General features: G+C 48.1%; 1 protein-coding gene across 14 annotated transcripts in view; it reads right to left on the minus strand.

Moving 5' to 3' along the window:
• LOC6601524 (CUGBP Elav-like family member 4) overlaps window positions 1-16,623 on the minus strand; it is a 138,299-nt gene that overhangs the window by 30,039 nt on the left and 91,637 nt on the right. The gene's annotated exons all lie outside the window — the stretch shown is intronic.

Raw genomic sequence — 16,623 nt, forward strand, 5'->3', positions numbered from 1 at the left:
CTCTCGTCTGACTACCAGATGCCATGCTACTTGAGTTGCATTTGTAATTGCACTTCACTCCAGCTCAGCTCAGCTCAGTTCGGTGCGCGATGCGCGGTGCCCGATGCCCGATGCGCGTCTGCAGAACAATTGCTTGCCCACCTAAAAGTATGCTTCAAACTGAAAGACAAATTGATGGGATGCTCCATTTCTCCATCCCCCAACTCCCGTTCCTTGTTCCTGCTCCCAATCACACTCCCATTGGTACTCCCGGAAAATAACCCAACAAAAACCCCATCCAGAGTCGAAAACACTGCCAACTGCAACTGATGTCTGCAATTAATTATCGAAAGTGGGCGCGGTCGTCAAGTGGGCGAGAGTAAGTGACTGCGCGGACTAAGGACTCCGCCACCCAGAACCCAGAACTCAGGACCCAGGACCCAGGACGGAGTCCATGGGGTAATCAATGTAAAGAGCGGATATATATTTTGTTTGGCTTGCCAAGAAGTGCAGCCCCATTGAGGCCAGACACGGACACGGACACAGATACGGACACGGTCTGGCTACGGTTTTTGTTGCAGGTGTAAATAATTGAAAGATAGTTGCTTTTGTAATTAAATACAAAAGCGTGCGGTGACTGAACTCCCACTACCCAGAGCACCCACACCCGCTCCAGCAAATAGATTTTCCCGTGGATATTGTTGTTCATTAGGCGAATGGACTTACGCTTTGTCGAGGATTTGGACGGATATGGACGTCACTTACCTGTAAGTAAAGAAAGCACAAGAGAGGGGAATGAGCCAATGTTTTAATTAAATATTTTTGTATGAAATTGAAATTCTCGCCATATTATTATGACTTCAATTAATCATCGCAACAAACAATAAAAGAAATATGTGAGTGTATATAAGAAGGAGATTTAACGACCCACCACAGTGGAGCGCAGCGGAGTAGAAAGCAGAGGGAAACACGAGTATCCGTAGCATGCCGCGTGTGTCGTGTGTCATGAATGCAAACAGAAATCGGAGGAAGCCGTAGCGTGGAGAGGGGGTCCAGGAATCGGCCGCACATAAACAAGTGGCAGAGGCAAACAATCAAACCGAGCCCGTGGCAGGGCAATAAAAAGAAGCGCCACAGAGCTGCTGGCGGATAGGAAAACAAATTAAAACATTCCTACAAACGAAGAGAAGAAAGGAACCGAGAGGAAGTACGGGTAGTAGGTGGGCCGCCTAGAAGAATGCCGGGCCAGACCGAAACAAAAGGCCCTCTAGAGCTCCTGCTGGAGCCTCTGGAGCTGCTGAATTGAGTCGCTCGCTAGGCTCGTTGAACAAAATCAAAAGGACATTCATTTATGGAGTCGCCTGCCAAGAGAAGGTCCTGGCCGCAACAGTTGCAAATACATTTTTGTGCCATTTGTTTGCCTCGGCCCTGCCCTGTCCTGCCCTGGCCCTGCCCTGGCTCTGCCCTGGCCATGCCCTTCACGGGCCTGCAAATGTGAAAGGAGCGTGCACAGAGAGATACACTCACAAAAAACTGTTGCATACAGCATGGCGCACCGTTTGCTCATTTTATGGCTGGCTGCATGGTCTGGACCCGGACTCCTGCCTGCCAGGCAGCCTGTGCATTGTTTGAATGCCAGGACTGAGGCACAGACCCACAGGGAAAAAACGAAGCCCAACCAAGCACGGCTCGGCTGCAAGTTGAGCAAATATTTGTTTAAAAACTTTACGTTGAAATGCATTTGCGGTTGAGTGCCAAATGGGGCCCGTTGCTCAGACTACGAGTCGTCGATGATAGAGAGAGTGCCGAAAAAGAAAGCTGCAAACTGGCACTGCCACTGGAACTGGCACTGGAAAAAAACTGAAAACGGCAAAGTCAATGCGGGCAAATTGCTTTTGAGTGTTTGGCCCTAGACAGCAAACAGTCGGAATATCATAAGCTTTCCCCCGCCTCCGAATATGAATGCGAATTTCTTGTGTGAACTTAGAGATACAGTGTGAAGAGGCAGATTATGAAAAGGGCAACAGTCCACTAATGGAACACGACTCCAGACTGATGGATAGCCCAGCCAGCACTTAGATTGATCTGCGAGCACTTTTTAGGCGCAGCTTATTAATACATCCCGATGCCAGGAAGAAGCAAAGAAAGCCAAAAGATTGTTGTATATTGCCAGAGTCGGAGATGGAGACGGAAACGGAGACGGAGACGAGGCTTGGCAAACATTGCCTACTTTTGAGCATTGGCCAAGTAATCCCAGCCATCTCGCCATGCATAATAAACTGGGCTTTACATCGTTAAGCTGTCACTCAACTAAGATGCCACCCCGACGGAAGCCGCATGGAAACGTTCCCCAGCGGAGTGGCAACTACTCAGCTCGATCAATATTTGCACGGAATTTAATGTATCAATTAAAAATTATGAAGTTTACTAATATGTAAGAGCACGTTCCGGAGATTCCGCAGTGTCGGTTGGAAGAAGCCCAGCAGGGCAGCGGGGGGGCAGCAGGGCCTGTGCGGTGCGTTGGCATTAGTGCGCCACTTGGTATGCCAGAGCTTTTTTGTTATTGTAATAAAATGGCCAAGCCGAAGCTGCCACATGACGGGACCTGGGCCAGGACCAGGACTAAGGCCAGCACCAGGGCCAGGGCAGAGACCAGGATCTGTGTTTACCCAAGGATATTGCTGTGCATATTGAAAAGCAAAGGCAACGAGGGAGCAAGACCAGGCCGGGCTGGGCCGGGACTGAAAACAGGACCGGTTCGAGCTTAACGTTTGCCTCGGTCAAGGCATACTTTTGTGCGCTCTCCCCTGTAAGCAATTATGCGACCAACCTCCTCCCATCACTGCGCATGTGTTTGTGTGTGTTTGTTCGTGTGTGTGTGTGTGTGTGTGTTTTTGTGTGTGTGGAATTATCGTCAAGAGCAGGACTTGCATCTTAATGGAAATGGATTCAACGGCAATTAACATAAGCAAATATATATACAACGGGTTCGGTTCGGTTGGGCTCGGTTCCGTGTGTGTTCCGTACGTGAGAGGCGTGCTGCGGTTCAGAGCAGATACTTGGCCAGACTCTGTAATGGTCTTATCATAAGGTGGGCGGGCTCTTTGTGGTCGTTAGACCGTCCCTTCTGTCTGTTCGGCATGCCCACCTTGGTTCTGGCTCACGCCGCTCTAATCGTGGCCGTGTCGAAGAAAAATGGCTCTTTTAATTTAAATGCAAACACGTTTGACTCTGGCCTGGTCTTTACGTTTCTACGTTTCCTTCTGCCTCACTCACTTTCCCTCTCTCCCCCTGTCCCATTTGCCCGTTTCAATGTGTGCTATGTGCTATGTGGGGATTTATGTGATAATCGTTTAAGTGAAAATTTAATTGCATACTTTATGGATGGGTTTTTAAAAGATTGCCTGGCTTAGGCCCGGACCAGGCCAGGCCCTGGCTCAGTGGCACATAAAGCAAAATTTATGTAATTTTTAAGTAAGCCCTGCAAAGGCCGTCGACACAGACACCGACACCAACACCAACACCGACACGAAGGCATTGAAGTTGCGTAGGCTTAATTCCAATTCTAATGACAGTGCGCCTAAAAGTGTGCCATAAATTCAGTGCCAAAGGTGTGGCTTCGGCTCGGTGGAACATGCGGGGGTAGGCATGAGATATGGAGATGTAAGATGGTTCTTCTTTATTGAAGCTTAGAACGCATTTGACGTGCAACGGGAAAATATTTGTAATTGCCTAATGCCTCAATAATCCCAAATTCCCAGACCCAGCCCACAGCCTCCAGCCTCCAGCCCTCCCAAAGGGACCTTTGCATCGGCATCTGCTGCCCGTAATTATGCATTACAGGAATTACGTGCAAATAGCCGAAAGGCCAGCGCCCGTCGTTATTAATATGTATTATTAATATTTACTTAGGTCAGCCGGGGCCGAAGCCGGGGTCGGGTGCCCGTTCCCTTAGATGAAAGCTTAGTTTGTAATACATTCCGCTTTAATAATGTGCCAACAAGGGTCCAGGGTTCTCCCGCCCCCAGCCTCCTGCCTCTTGCTTCTTGCCGGTTCCCACTTCCATCTTTCTGGCGCTGAGGCTGAGGCTGGGGCTGGGGCTGGTGCTGGTCCTGGCTCAGTGTTTATTTTAATGTGGCCCCGTAATTGCTTGACCAAAGGATTTTTTAATTAAAAACGTTGTATGTACATGCAAAGGGAACGGAACGTAACGAAACCAAAACCGTAGAGGGAACAGGAGCACACCCCTCTGTTTGTTGAAATAATGAAATTTGTGTTATTAAAAAAGTGGCTGAGCAAAAGCGCGGCTTACATGGCGGATGGTTAATATTTGCTTAGGCGACTACTCTCTTCGCCATTGTTATCCCCACAGCAAACTGAAACTGTGTGTGCCGCTCCTCCGAGCATTTCTTAATTAGCAAAAATTCGTCCGGCTTCAATAAAGATCTCTATCCGAGCAGCATCAGTGGGAGTGGGAGCTGGGGGAATATTAATTTCCATATAAGTCACGCTCCCCTTCTGTCGGCCCAGCCAATCAATTGGTTAAGCTCCTGGCCGGACACAGCTGTGCAAACAGACACTCAGTCGGCAGGACAATAAATTATGCGCCAACGCCTGCGAATGCGAGTGGGCTTTAAAGAGCCTCGAAAAAAGCGACATAATTTTCGCAACTAATCCTGCGGCAGTCGCATTAATATTTATATAAAACAAATTTATGGCAAAATAATTGGTGGCACCGCAGGCGGATGGCGCCGGGGCATTAGCGGGGACTCGGGCAGCTGCATTTTCTATGACACATTAATGCAGACGGAACTGTCCGGGCTGCCTGAGCGGACAAATGTCGCACAAATTAAAATCAAACGCTAAGCCGGGGCTTAATTTAATTATACAAAAATAAAATGTCAGTAACTCAATTAAATTTTAATACAATGGGGCACTCTCTTGGACCCGCAGGCGGTCTTTTCCCCGGTCGCTCCCTTTCTCTGACCAAGAGCCAAGCTAAACTAACATTGCCCGGGTTCGGGGTCGGGTGACGGGTATCGGGCGTCGGGCGTCGGGTGTCGGGGGGTCTCGACCCAGGCGCAGTAAAAATAAATTTTCATTTGCAATTTCAATCAGCGCTAATCCCTGGCCAAGCGCATGCGGCGGCCCCATCCTCTGTCCTCTGGCGATTCCCCATGATTTTTGTAGCCTAACTGCAGGCGTCGCTGGTCCAGAGTCGAAGCTTGAACCAGAGCTGAAGCTGGGGCTGGAGGCTGGCTTAAAAGTGCAAACAAAATTAAGCACGTACGCGCTCGGTCCGGACTCCGGAGCTTGGCCCGAGATTAAAGCTGTCCAAACTGCGTGAGACACAATATATCCTTATCAGGGGCCGGGACCCCCGGGCTGACCCAGACACACAGACAGTTGCTTGCGACAATAATTCTCAATTTAAAGTGGTCACGGGACGAAACCAAATGGAAAACAACACTGCAAGGCGCTGGAGCAGGAGCAGGAGCAGAGCCAGAGGCTGAGGCAGCAGGAGTAGCTGCTACGTGGATGGTTCTTGGCCAGACCTAATCCCTTGTCGATAAAGTAAATGCCTGAAACGTTTGCCTGTTGTTTTCCAGGCAGAGAAGCAGAGATGACGACGCGGACACGAACTCGGACAGATCTGCACAGTTCATTGGGATTAAAAGATTTCATTGTGGAATTTCGTTATTTGTTGCGCCCCGGAAACGAGAACAGATTCTCACAGTCCTCAAGGAGCTGATGGCGCTGCTATCCGCCTAGTTTAATGAAAATTGAAAGCCGTCAAGAGTTCCCAAATGTATGCAATGTAAATTTTAAACAGACAGACTGACAGAGAGACAGTGAAACAAAGAGACGGAGACAGAGAGAACGACAGCGCGGCAAGTTTTGACAGCTGTCAAGTTTTTTATGCGGCAACAGCCGCGAGTCTTATGAAATATTTATGCCACGGCGAATGCGTAGAGTACAATTTTAATTTCTATCTATTGCTCAGCTCTCTCCGAGAGTCCCCATTTTAGGCTGCGGGTAATTTATATGCTATTACTAATTTTGGTAATTTCCTTAATGTCCTTTCTGACTGTATCAGTCGGAGGCGGCCAGTCCCCCCCAAAGGAGGAAATGAGCCAAGCTGGAATAACAAGAGCCCGGCCCCAGGGCGCTGATAGTTGCTTTTTACATCCTCACCAATACACACAGCGAGAGAAGGATAGAATAGCGAATACGTGGATGCGAGGAGGGTAGGATAGATTTGCTGGGCCATCCCAAAAGTATGCTGCATGTCTCGGCTTGCTCTTGGCCAGGCCCAGACCGTCCCAGACCTTCCCGCTCCACGTTGCTCCGCTCCGTTCCGCCTCGGATCGGATCGGGTTGGCTTGGCGTATGTTTGATAAAAGTTCAAAAACCCGAACTTTGCGCATGTTTAAACAACACAAACGCAAAAATGCTGCTGGCTATTTTAGTTGCAGGTTGCCAAACCCATACCCATACCCGTGCCCATACCCATACCCATACCCTCTCTTACGAGTATCCCATCATCCTCTAAGCCTTTCTCCTCCCCTTCTCATCTGTCCTTCCTATTGTTGTTTGGCAAAACTTCTCGTGTATGTGCTCGGATGCATGCATGTATGTACTCGTACTCGTACTCATACTCGTATTCGTGCTCGTATCTGTGTGCTCACCGTAAATGTTTCGTTACAGTTTCGTCGCTTCATGGCAGACACTGCGCCATGGGTGGACGGGAAGGGAAGGGAAGGGAAGAGACCCAAAATTTAATCTCTTGAAAAGTGTCTAGGCTCTGCCTGCGCTTTAGTTTTGCTGCCTGATACGGAAATATTGTTTGTGACGCACTTTTGGCACTAATGTCTGCCGACTTCCGTCTATAGTTTTCCCCTCGCCACCCTGCGCCCCCCCTCTGGACGTTTGCCTGGAGGTACAGCGCCTTAATGCTTTTTAGCAGCTTTTGCTTTGGCTTTTAGTCCCAGGCCAGGGCAGGCCAGCCCAGACTTGATTACAGTTGATAGTTTTTGGCCAGGGTTCGCTTCGAGTTTTTAGCAAGTTTTTGTGAATCGAGAATGTTTGGACTATGGCTAAGAGAGAGGATGAAAGAGCTACTTGGAGCTACTGTTGGAGGCCGGATTATATATATTTCCCAGATATCTGCGCTTTCAACAAGACTTCTCTCCTCTCGGTAGTTGCATGTTCACATTACTCATGCAACATCGTCTTTGTGTCTCTCTATCCCTCTCTGCTCCTCAGACACACATTTAATTTATATTGCACTTGTAACTTTCCCCATAAATATTCTGGCTAGCTGCTGCTTTGCATAGTCGTACTCGTACTCGTACTCTCTGGCGCCCACATAAATATACTCGTACTCGTAGTACGCTACTCTCCGAGTCAGACTCTAGTTTGCCCTCTTGGCCCTTTTCCCGTCTATTAATAATATCGCTTGAAGACAAATTTCTTACCAAACGCTAATGACATGCCCAAACATTTCCGTAAGTCGTTATCACAAAAGCAAAGTCATTATTATAATGCCACGCCCACACTCCACAAGTCTATGGAGAGTGCAGGGGCAAGGGACCCCCTAAGCACATCATCTATTTAAAAAAAAAAGTTGACATAAATACAATTATAGATTTGGCGCTGAAATGAAGATGAAAATAATAAAATTGAACAGAAATTGATGTCAACTTTTGGGCGGCCAAAATGGTGGGTGGGAAGAGCATCTCAGAGAGGAGGAAAAACACTGAGAGGAGTGAGAAAGTGAGAGGAGAGTCGGGAGAAGAAAACAAACTCTGTGAAGGCGACGTCGGGCACGGAGCGGAAACGTCGCCATTAGAAAGAAAGAAAAACTGCTGCGCCATTGAGAATTGAACTGCGGGCTTTCAACTTGGCTCAGAGGCAGGGGAGCAGGCAGCCAAGGAGGGGAGTGGAGTGGAGTGGAGTCGGTGGAAGGGGGTGGCAGGGTGGTTGGCGTAAATGACAAACAAACAAGCCAAGTAAGTCCTTGCCTTCGGTCCTGGGCGCAGATAAAAAGAATTGTCAAAGCGCCTTAAAAGTATGCAATGCCAGCAAAGTAAGCTGCAAAATCGACAAGTACAATGCTGACAGGCAATTGCCACAGTTGCCTTGCCCCTGTCCCTGCCCCATCACCATGTCACACTTCCTTTTTCTTTCCTGCCTGCCAGCCAGCCAGCCAGCCAGCCTTTTGCCGCTGCTGCTTCTGCTGCTTCTGCTGTTGTTATTGTAATAATAATATCGATTCGCATTCGTGTGGAGGTATAAAAATGTCCACAGTCTGGCTGTGCCCGGCCCTGCCTTGTCATCGCCGATTCCGTCCGCCGACCATTCGCCGGAATTCGTTAATAAAATTTTATTGAAATTGTAGACAAGCGGCGAAAAACTGACGACGACGTGCAACACAAAAACACAGAAACGGAAAGGAAACCAAACGAAACGAAACGAAACGAAACGAAACGAAAGAAATAGCAAAATCGAAGCAGCGGAGCCGGGGAGGGTAAGAAAACCAATTGTCATCATTGGCACGTAAAGCGGAAGAAGGCTGGGCCCGGTTTCCCTTTTGACTTGAAGCTTGAAGTGTTTGGTTTGGTCTCAACGCCACAGCACCACAGCTCCACCACCCGCCCGATGTGTGATAGAAATCTAAAACAGCCCCATTGGCCTCGGGGAAAGGGTTCTCCCATTCTCAATCTCATTCTCATTCTCATTGCGGCTTAAATGAAAGGCGAATGCAAAAGCCAAGCGGTTGACAGCGCCTCAAGGTATGCAACAAACAAAGCCAAACAGGATAGAAGCGTTCCGAGCCGAACCGAACCGAACCGAACCAGATACAGATACGGAGATACGGTGATGACTGGTATAGTGGGTTTTCTTAGTCATTTCCTGAAACTCGCTCGCCTCCCTTAGCCTTCGCCTTCGCCTGCGCCTTCGCCACAAGTATGCAAGGGTTTCGTGTGCCGAAAATCACGTCAGCATTCAATTTCTCCTGGCCAGTTCGTGCGGCTCATTAAAGTTTATGCTCCAGACGGCTCCTAGGCAGTGACTGGCAGCGAATTGAAGTTTGCTCATCATTCGCCGGCTCCCGGAGTATTGGCGGCGAACGTGCCCATACATTGATGATGCCCCGCTGCATGTTGCAAGCTGCTTGCTGCCTGCTGCCTTCTGCCTTGTGCCCGCTGTTTGCTGCTTCTCCCGATTCAATAAGGTTTGGGTTTATGCAAACAGACGTGCATTAAATTAAGTAGCCGCCGAATCGGACGACGGCAGGCGAATGCAGAGCGGCACGTAGCAGAAGCAAGAAGAAATGCAAAAGACAATGGGGGTACATCAGGGATGATGATGAAGCAGCTGCAAGACCGTCCACAATGTTTCGCTCCTGAGGATCCTGTGGATGACTGTAGCACAGACAAAGACAAGTCGGTCTACCTGCAAATGTTTGCCCTTAAGCAAGTCTATTAAAATTGTTTATAACACGCTGCCTCCGAGGCGAACAACTGTAGACTGTGAATCTGTCGCGTCGCTGCTGCTGCCGCTGCTGCTGTTGCCGCTGCAGCGCTTTTTATGTTGCACACAGTTTTTGGCGAAGAAATACGGCCCGATGCCACTTTTAATGATGCACGCGCGTTCGGACACAAAAAAGCCGGAAGTTTTGAGCTTTTAGCTGCCATGACTTGGTTTTATGAGCGGAAGAACCCCAAAGAAAGCCATTACCAGTGATTCTTTTATGGGGCAAGGAAATGTGAGATGTCTCTTCTGTCTTTCTCGGTTGGAAGATGTTGCACTCGAAAGCCTTTCCACTTCAATTTCCGGGCGACTAAAAACAAAATATTTATGTCCACTCCGCAGGAAATTTTCGCCAGGAGGCGTTCAGCCGGCAGCCAGAAGTTGGGCTAGAATCCGCCGTGAACGCGGAACGTGATGTCAATAGCAAAACAGGTGACACGGCACCTAAGAGTATGCTCCACTCCTGGGAGGAGCTGCTTCTATTTCAGTCTCCGTCCGTCCGCCTGCCTGTCTCTCGGTCGGTGCGTGGGGGTTTGATTGGCAACATTGCCGCGTGCCAATTTCACTGTCAAGATATTGAGCAAGAAAATTAGTTTACCGAAAAACGCCGATGCCCAGGCCGTGAACGAGGCGGCGAACGAGCCGAGTAACGCCAGTCTGGAGCCAATGGCAGAAATTGTATGTGGCAGCCGTTGTTTGGATTTTCTGCTGGAGCGAAATTGAAATTGATGGAGCCTGAAAGCTGAAGGCGGCCCAAGAGGGTGGCCGCACCGTGGAGTGAGTGGAGACCAGATTGGCTGGCAAATCAATACCGGGAAGAGGGTTGGTGGGGCCACCAACACCAGCCCTGAGCATATGTCTAATATGCTAAACATCAAACATGATTTAGTGGTGGATGAGTCGACCTGGCTTTGCCCAAGTATCCCCAAGATTTATGTTGCCTCTGTCGCACTATTGTATTGCAAGTCTGCTTATGAAAATCTTTAGCAGCTAAAAATTAAGTGTGAAAGTTGTAAGCTAAAGAAGAAGGATTCCAAAACGTTGACGCTATGTTTTAAGCCAATTAAAAAGAACGTAATTAAAGACCTAGAGAACATTACGAGACGTCGTTTTATATTTGAATATGGTTAAAGCAGTTTTTGGGCACACTCTGAGATCTTAAGGATCATCTTGAACAATTCGACTTAAATTGAGGAGGGGCATAAGCTTTAGACCTACCCATGATCGGATATGTCAATTGGTTTCTTTGATATGGTATAGAACTATATTTTAACAAGAAGCTTCCTTTGACTGGCTTCCAAAATAATGTTCCATATGGGCATCAAGACCTAGAAATTACTTGCTCCAAATGGGCCTAAATTTACTTGATATTGCTGTAAATATCCCAATTTGTGTTGCTTAAATTTCCACTTACGAGATTTCCAGCTCCCCAACTTTTCACACAGATTGTGGATTGTGTCTTCCTTAACCGCTCCTCCCGAGGTGGTGCTTGTTACTAACACACACGCTGGTACTGGCTTACACGACAGCGATTTAAAAATTGCTTAAACGCGCTCATAAGTATGCTTTAGAAAGAAGGACACAATACGCGTGTACAAGCGCACAAACACAAGAAGAACAGCCAAAACACAATCAGGTTGGTGCCCCTTGCCTCTCCGCATGCCACAATCACCTGCCTCACACCGCCACCGCCCCACACTTCCATTGTTAGCAGCTGCTGCACATTAGAAATTCAACTTCGCCTCGTCTTCTTTTAGGCGCCGCGCAACAATGGCGTGTGAATTAAAATAGAAAGCCAGACCCCAGAACAGACCCGGGAACGTTCTCCTGGTCGTCATCTTGACGCGCCAAGGTGCGATCTGTGCGAGTATGTGTGGGTGTGCGTTTGATGGTGTGTGCGTGTGAGGGCGGCGCTCAAGCGTTAAGAAGAAACTCCCGCCCCCCCCCAAACACCCACACACCCAGCGTGGCGTACAGCGTACATCAGCCACAGCACAGCCACATTTGCGCCATATTGGACGCCATTTTTGTCAAGTCGCATTAAGGCGGGGCTCGTTCGCTCAGCTCGTTCTGCTCGTCTGCTGACGAAAATTGAACGGCCAGCAGAACGAAAATTGTTGTATAAATAAAAGCATAATTGATGCGAGACACACCGAACAGAGGGAAGGAAAACAAAAGGAGCGACAGTAGCAGGAGGAAGAGGAGGAGAAGCAGGAGTAGCAGCCGCCGCCCAGCATTCGACTGGCATATGTTGCGTCAATTCAGCCATGAGCAGCGAAAACAAAATGGGGAACCCCCAGCATCAGCACCAGCGTCAGCGTCAGTAGAATAAGGAGATAGTTGCCACATACCGACTATAAGATACTCAGTACTCGAAATCTATCTGGAATAACCAGAAAAGTCAGTAACAGGAACAGGCTTTCAATTGATCGGGAAATTATTTGTATGGGACACCATATGGAAGGTTGCTCTGCCTCTTCTAGCCTCCTAGATCCACTGTAAGATTAATCTAACTGTTACATAAAATTGATTGAGTACAATATACCCTTTAGTCTAAGAGCAAAAGAAAAAGGCAGTGCGGAGTGCGCGCAAAAATGTTTCTTCTTTTGCATATTTTACGGGACCCTCTCTGCGAAATGACTGTGAAAACAGGTTTGATGGGATGGAAGCGAGATGTCCCCGGCTCCAGCTCCAGCTCCGGCTCCAGGTACTGCTCCTGCTTCCTCGCATATCATTTTTTTTGGGACAGCGCGGACTCCGCTCGTATTTATTCAGGGACTTTCCCCTCAATAGGTATGTACTTGTGTGTATGTATTTGTGCATGAGCGTTGTCAGCTTGCAGATTTCTTATTTCTTTCAATTCCTGCTGTTTTTCTTCTCTTTTTGTGCTCACATGGCGAGAAATTAATTTGAAATTTAAATGCGCATTGAGCAAGCTTGCTGCTGGGAAAAGCGTCTTTGATGACGCCACGATAACGATAACGATGGAGATGAGTGCTTCCATGGCTGGAAAAACACATGTTCTCATCGCCTGTATCTGTGTTGGGGTGTGTGTGTGTGTGTGTGTGTGTGTACAGCATAATGAGGAAGGTGTGACAAATGTTTATGAAGTGTGTATTCCCATTCGACCATAATGGCCACTATTCGTGGCAGGTCCCTTCTTATCGCGCCATGTACACAGCTCCCCCTCCTACCTTGCCCCGATTACTTTTTCACCCATAAAACGAAACAAATAAAAATGGAAATGCTAATTGACTAATTTATTCGGAAAAGTGTGGCAGCCAAAGGTGCGGGACTGCCGTTTCACTGCCCTCGTTTCAGTCCAGGGGTCTGCTTGTAATTTAAAATATTTATTTATGTGTTGTGCGGGCTTACCCATTTCCCCCCGCCCCCTCCATCATGTACTTCTCACCTGCCCCCCTGCATCCACCAGCACAGGCAGTGCGCTATTTTTATATTCACTTACTTTTTTGTATTTTATATTTTGTGTGTGTTGGCATTGAGGATTTTGCGCTTCGTCAATCAAAAGCATTTAGAGCCAGCGGCAGCTTTAATGCATGCGCGAGCTTTCATTAACAAGTGCCCGGGCCACGCCCACTTCTAAGCCGCGCCCACAGAAGCACGGCGGACAGCAACAAATCGCATCAGCGGCTTATGCAAATGCCTGTGTTTGTGTCCGTCTCTATCTATGTCCACTTGTGTGTGCGTGTGCCTGTGTCTGTGTGTGTGTGTGTGGGTGTTGAGTGAATACGAAATTATTGTTTACAACTGTAAACTGTAAGCTTCCTCCCCCCGCCTACACCACGTCTCTCTGTTTGTGTATTTTTTAATACCCGATACTCAAAAAGCGTATAGGGTATATTCGATTTGAACCAGAAGGAAGTGCGTCCAACCCCATAAAGTATATATAATATCTGCATCAGCATCAATAGCCGCGTCGATAGAGCCATGTCTGTCTGTCCGTTTAGATCCCAGAGACTATAAGAGCTAGAGCAACAAAATTCTGTATCCACACACTGTTATAAGAGTCCGCAAAGGACGAAAATCTGTGACATGCAAAGTTTTGAAGATCATATCCACCAGATCGCCGAGTCTGGGTCCGATCGCTTCAGTATTATAGCCAGAAGGAACTAACTCATCTCTCTCTCTCTCCCTCTTCCTCTTGCAGTATGTGCCCTCTGGCGGTGGGGAGCCGTACTGACTGAGTGTCGGGTAGAAATGTAGAGTCGCGGCCGTAGCTGCGACTCGCAACGTTCCTGCTCGTTTTTTGTTGCTCTTTGTTTTTTTTTTTTTTGCATTTAGAAAAACGTTTGCAAACCGCACTAAAAGCGACTTATAACATGTTGAGTGCCAGGAGATTAACAACGGACCGAACGTGTGAGGGGTGTGAGGTGGGTTCCGGGATCCGGTGGTGCCCCAATGCGGCAGGCGAAGGACTCTTTCCATGTATTCTCGCCCTGGAAATTCCTTTTTAATGAGCGCTGCGTCCAGTCCCGGAACGAGGGGCGTTCATAAGCTGCTTAAGGTTTGGCGTAATCAAAAAATGCTCTTCTTCTGCATCTCTTTTTTAAAAGCATTCTGTGGCACATCAGCATGAAAGCCAGAAGGGGGAGAGGGGCATGGAAAGTGGACTGCCGCACCCATGCACCCCCCACCCCGCACCGATGAGAGAACTTTGTTAAGCTTGAAATTAACTTGCGGTTATGTCTGGCGCAACTTTGACGCCTGCAGGTAGGCAATCAATTCGGTGCCCCCCCCTCCCCCCCTCCCGTTGGTACTCCCACTACGCCCACTAATCCTCACTGCCTCCCACTGCACTTGGTTATATAATTAATGTATGCCTGGTGCGGGAAAAAGTGTGGCAGCTAAAATTTTTATACAACACAGCAGCTGGCGTCGTTTTAGCGCTAATTACCTCACTCCCAGCCCCAGCCCCATCCCCAGTCGAACCGAGGGTGCACCACTCACTCTCTGAGAGAGAGAGAGACCTGAGCCCGGCCAAGACCCAGGACCGGAGCAGTCGTAATGCCAAATTGCAATTACAGCCAACTTTGGACGGAGGAGGTGGCGAGGTGGGGAGGTCGGTGCCACACTGACATTAAAATGCTTAATGCTCAGGCAGGTATACAAAAATTACGCGCTCTTAAAATTAAAAAAAAAAAAAAAAACAAGTAGAAAAAATGTACAACTTGCTTTGCTTCGTTTCTTTTTTACTGCTCTGCTCCTTCCCAAGCCTTTGCACAGGGTTTTTTCCAAGGCAGCAATTTGCCATAGTCCTCGTTTAGGGGTCCGGAATGCTGCTCATCTTAAAAATTGGCCAGGTGAAAAATTGCAGCTGTCGTTGTTAGTCCTTCATGTGCATGTTGCCGGCTTGGGCCCTGCCTTCTGGCCAGGTGCTGTGGGCTGGGTGCGGGGTCGTGGCCGGTCGGTTGCCGAGTCACGGGTCGGGCCAGGTCAGGCACTCGAAGCGTGTATTGCTTCGGGCAAAAGGTGGTCCCAAGCCAGCGTAATTGGAGTTAAAGTGCAGTTGTATGTAGGCCTGAAGCGGAGACGAAGCTCCGCAGTTGTACAGGGAAAGAATTATGGAAATGTTCGGGGGACCAGCTTTCAACTTACACAGATTTCATCTTAGATTGAGAACCCTTTTCGATCATTGGGGGGAGGCATAGAGGGGGCCTCGGGATACGCTTTGATTTTCTGGATATCGACTGCAATCAGCTATAAAATGTGACGGCATCCCCTTGAAATTGAAATTGACTTAAGCCCCAAGTGTTTGCACTTGCCTCTGAAGTGGAATTGGGTCTCGTTTTGTTTGTTTGTGGCTGCGGCGCCTCACTTGCGGCTATATTTTTGAAGTTTTCGCCAGCTCTGAGCCAGAGCCATAGCCGTAGCCAGAAAAAGTGTAACTGTGGCCCGGAAGCTCAGAGGCAACTGGCATCGATTTGAATGTCCCTGAATCCACGCACACAGACAGCTGTAATTACGCGGCTGGAGTTGTCCTCCGTTCTGCCGCAGTTGCTGCCACAGTTGGTGCCACAGTTACTGCCACAATTCGTGCCCCATCCTGTCGCCATCATCATCATCAACTTCCGCCTAAGTAAACACATGATTTCTCAGGCAGCAGTAGCAGCCGCAGCAGCAGCAGCGCGGCGTTTGTTTAAAAACGCATCTAAATTGCAAATTAAGCAACAAATTTCATCAACAATATTTGAATTTGAATTTAAATGCGGCAACGAGTTGTCGACTTGAGAATCGCAGCGTCCCAAAGAGAGAGAGAGACATAGAGAGAGAGAGAGAGGTACACGGATGGAGCGGCAGAAAGAGACGACAAACACACAAAACCCCAAATGTAAAATTCGTTTGCTGAAAGAGCGATAGAGAGTGAGGGGTAAGGATGGTTCTTGGATGGAGACTTGGGATTGCACTGGATGGATGCTGCTGCTGCCTGTAAACACCGAAAATACAACAATGGCGCCAGTCCCTGCCATTCTCCCTCTTGCACAGAGAAAGCCCCCCCCCCCCTTTCTCTAGTGTCCCGGCAGCTGGTTTGTGTATTTGCTTGTTTGTTTGTCAAAAGAAGCAATTTACGTGCAAAATAACTCAAGTGTCATGCAAATTTCATTTATTTTTCGCAAGAAGCAAAGCGAGAAAAAAGACGAAATAATTCCCGGGCTACGTTGTCATAGAGCTAACGGTTCTTCGCTCTATAGCTATGGCTACAGCCGCACTCCTAGTCCCAGCCGCAGCCTCAGCCTCAGTCTCAGCCTCAGCCTCAGCTTCAGCCTCGACTATACGACGTATATGGTGATTCCTTACAAAATTCGAGCATAATGAAGTCACTTGGCGGCAAACCTTCGTCCTTCTTCGGTCTGTCTGTCGCTTTTCTCTCAGGCCAAAAGCTATTTTGATTTATTTTTTTCCTTCACTTTTTGCTTTTCACGTATTTTTATTTTTTTATTTTTTAGAAAATTAGAGTAGAACGAGCTTCTTGATTTCCCATTGAAGTGCGGCGCAAAAGGAAAAATAATAATACATTTTGCTGCTTGGCATTTAATTTAATTCTAATTTTATTTATAAAACGTGAAGTGAAAGTTTGAGGTGGGCGGA

Source organism: Drosophila persimilis, unplaced genomic scaffold (assembly GCF_003286085.1).
Source record: "Drosophila persimilis strain 14011-0111.01,24,50 unplaced genomic scaffold, DperRS2 tig00000715-arrow-arrow-pilon, whole genome shotgun sequence".
NCBI lineage: Eukaryota > Metazoa > Arthropoda > Insecta > Diptera > Drosophilidae > Drosophila > Drosophila persimilis.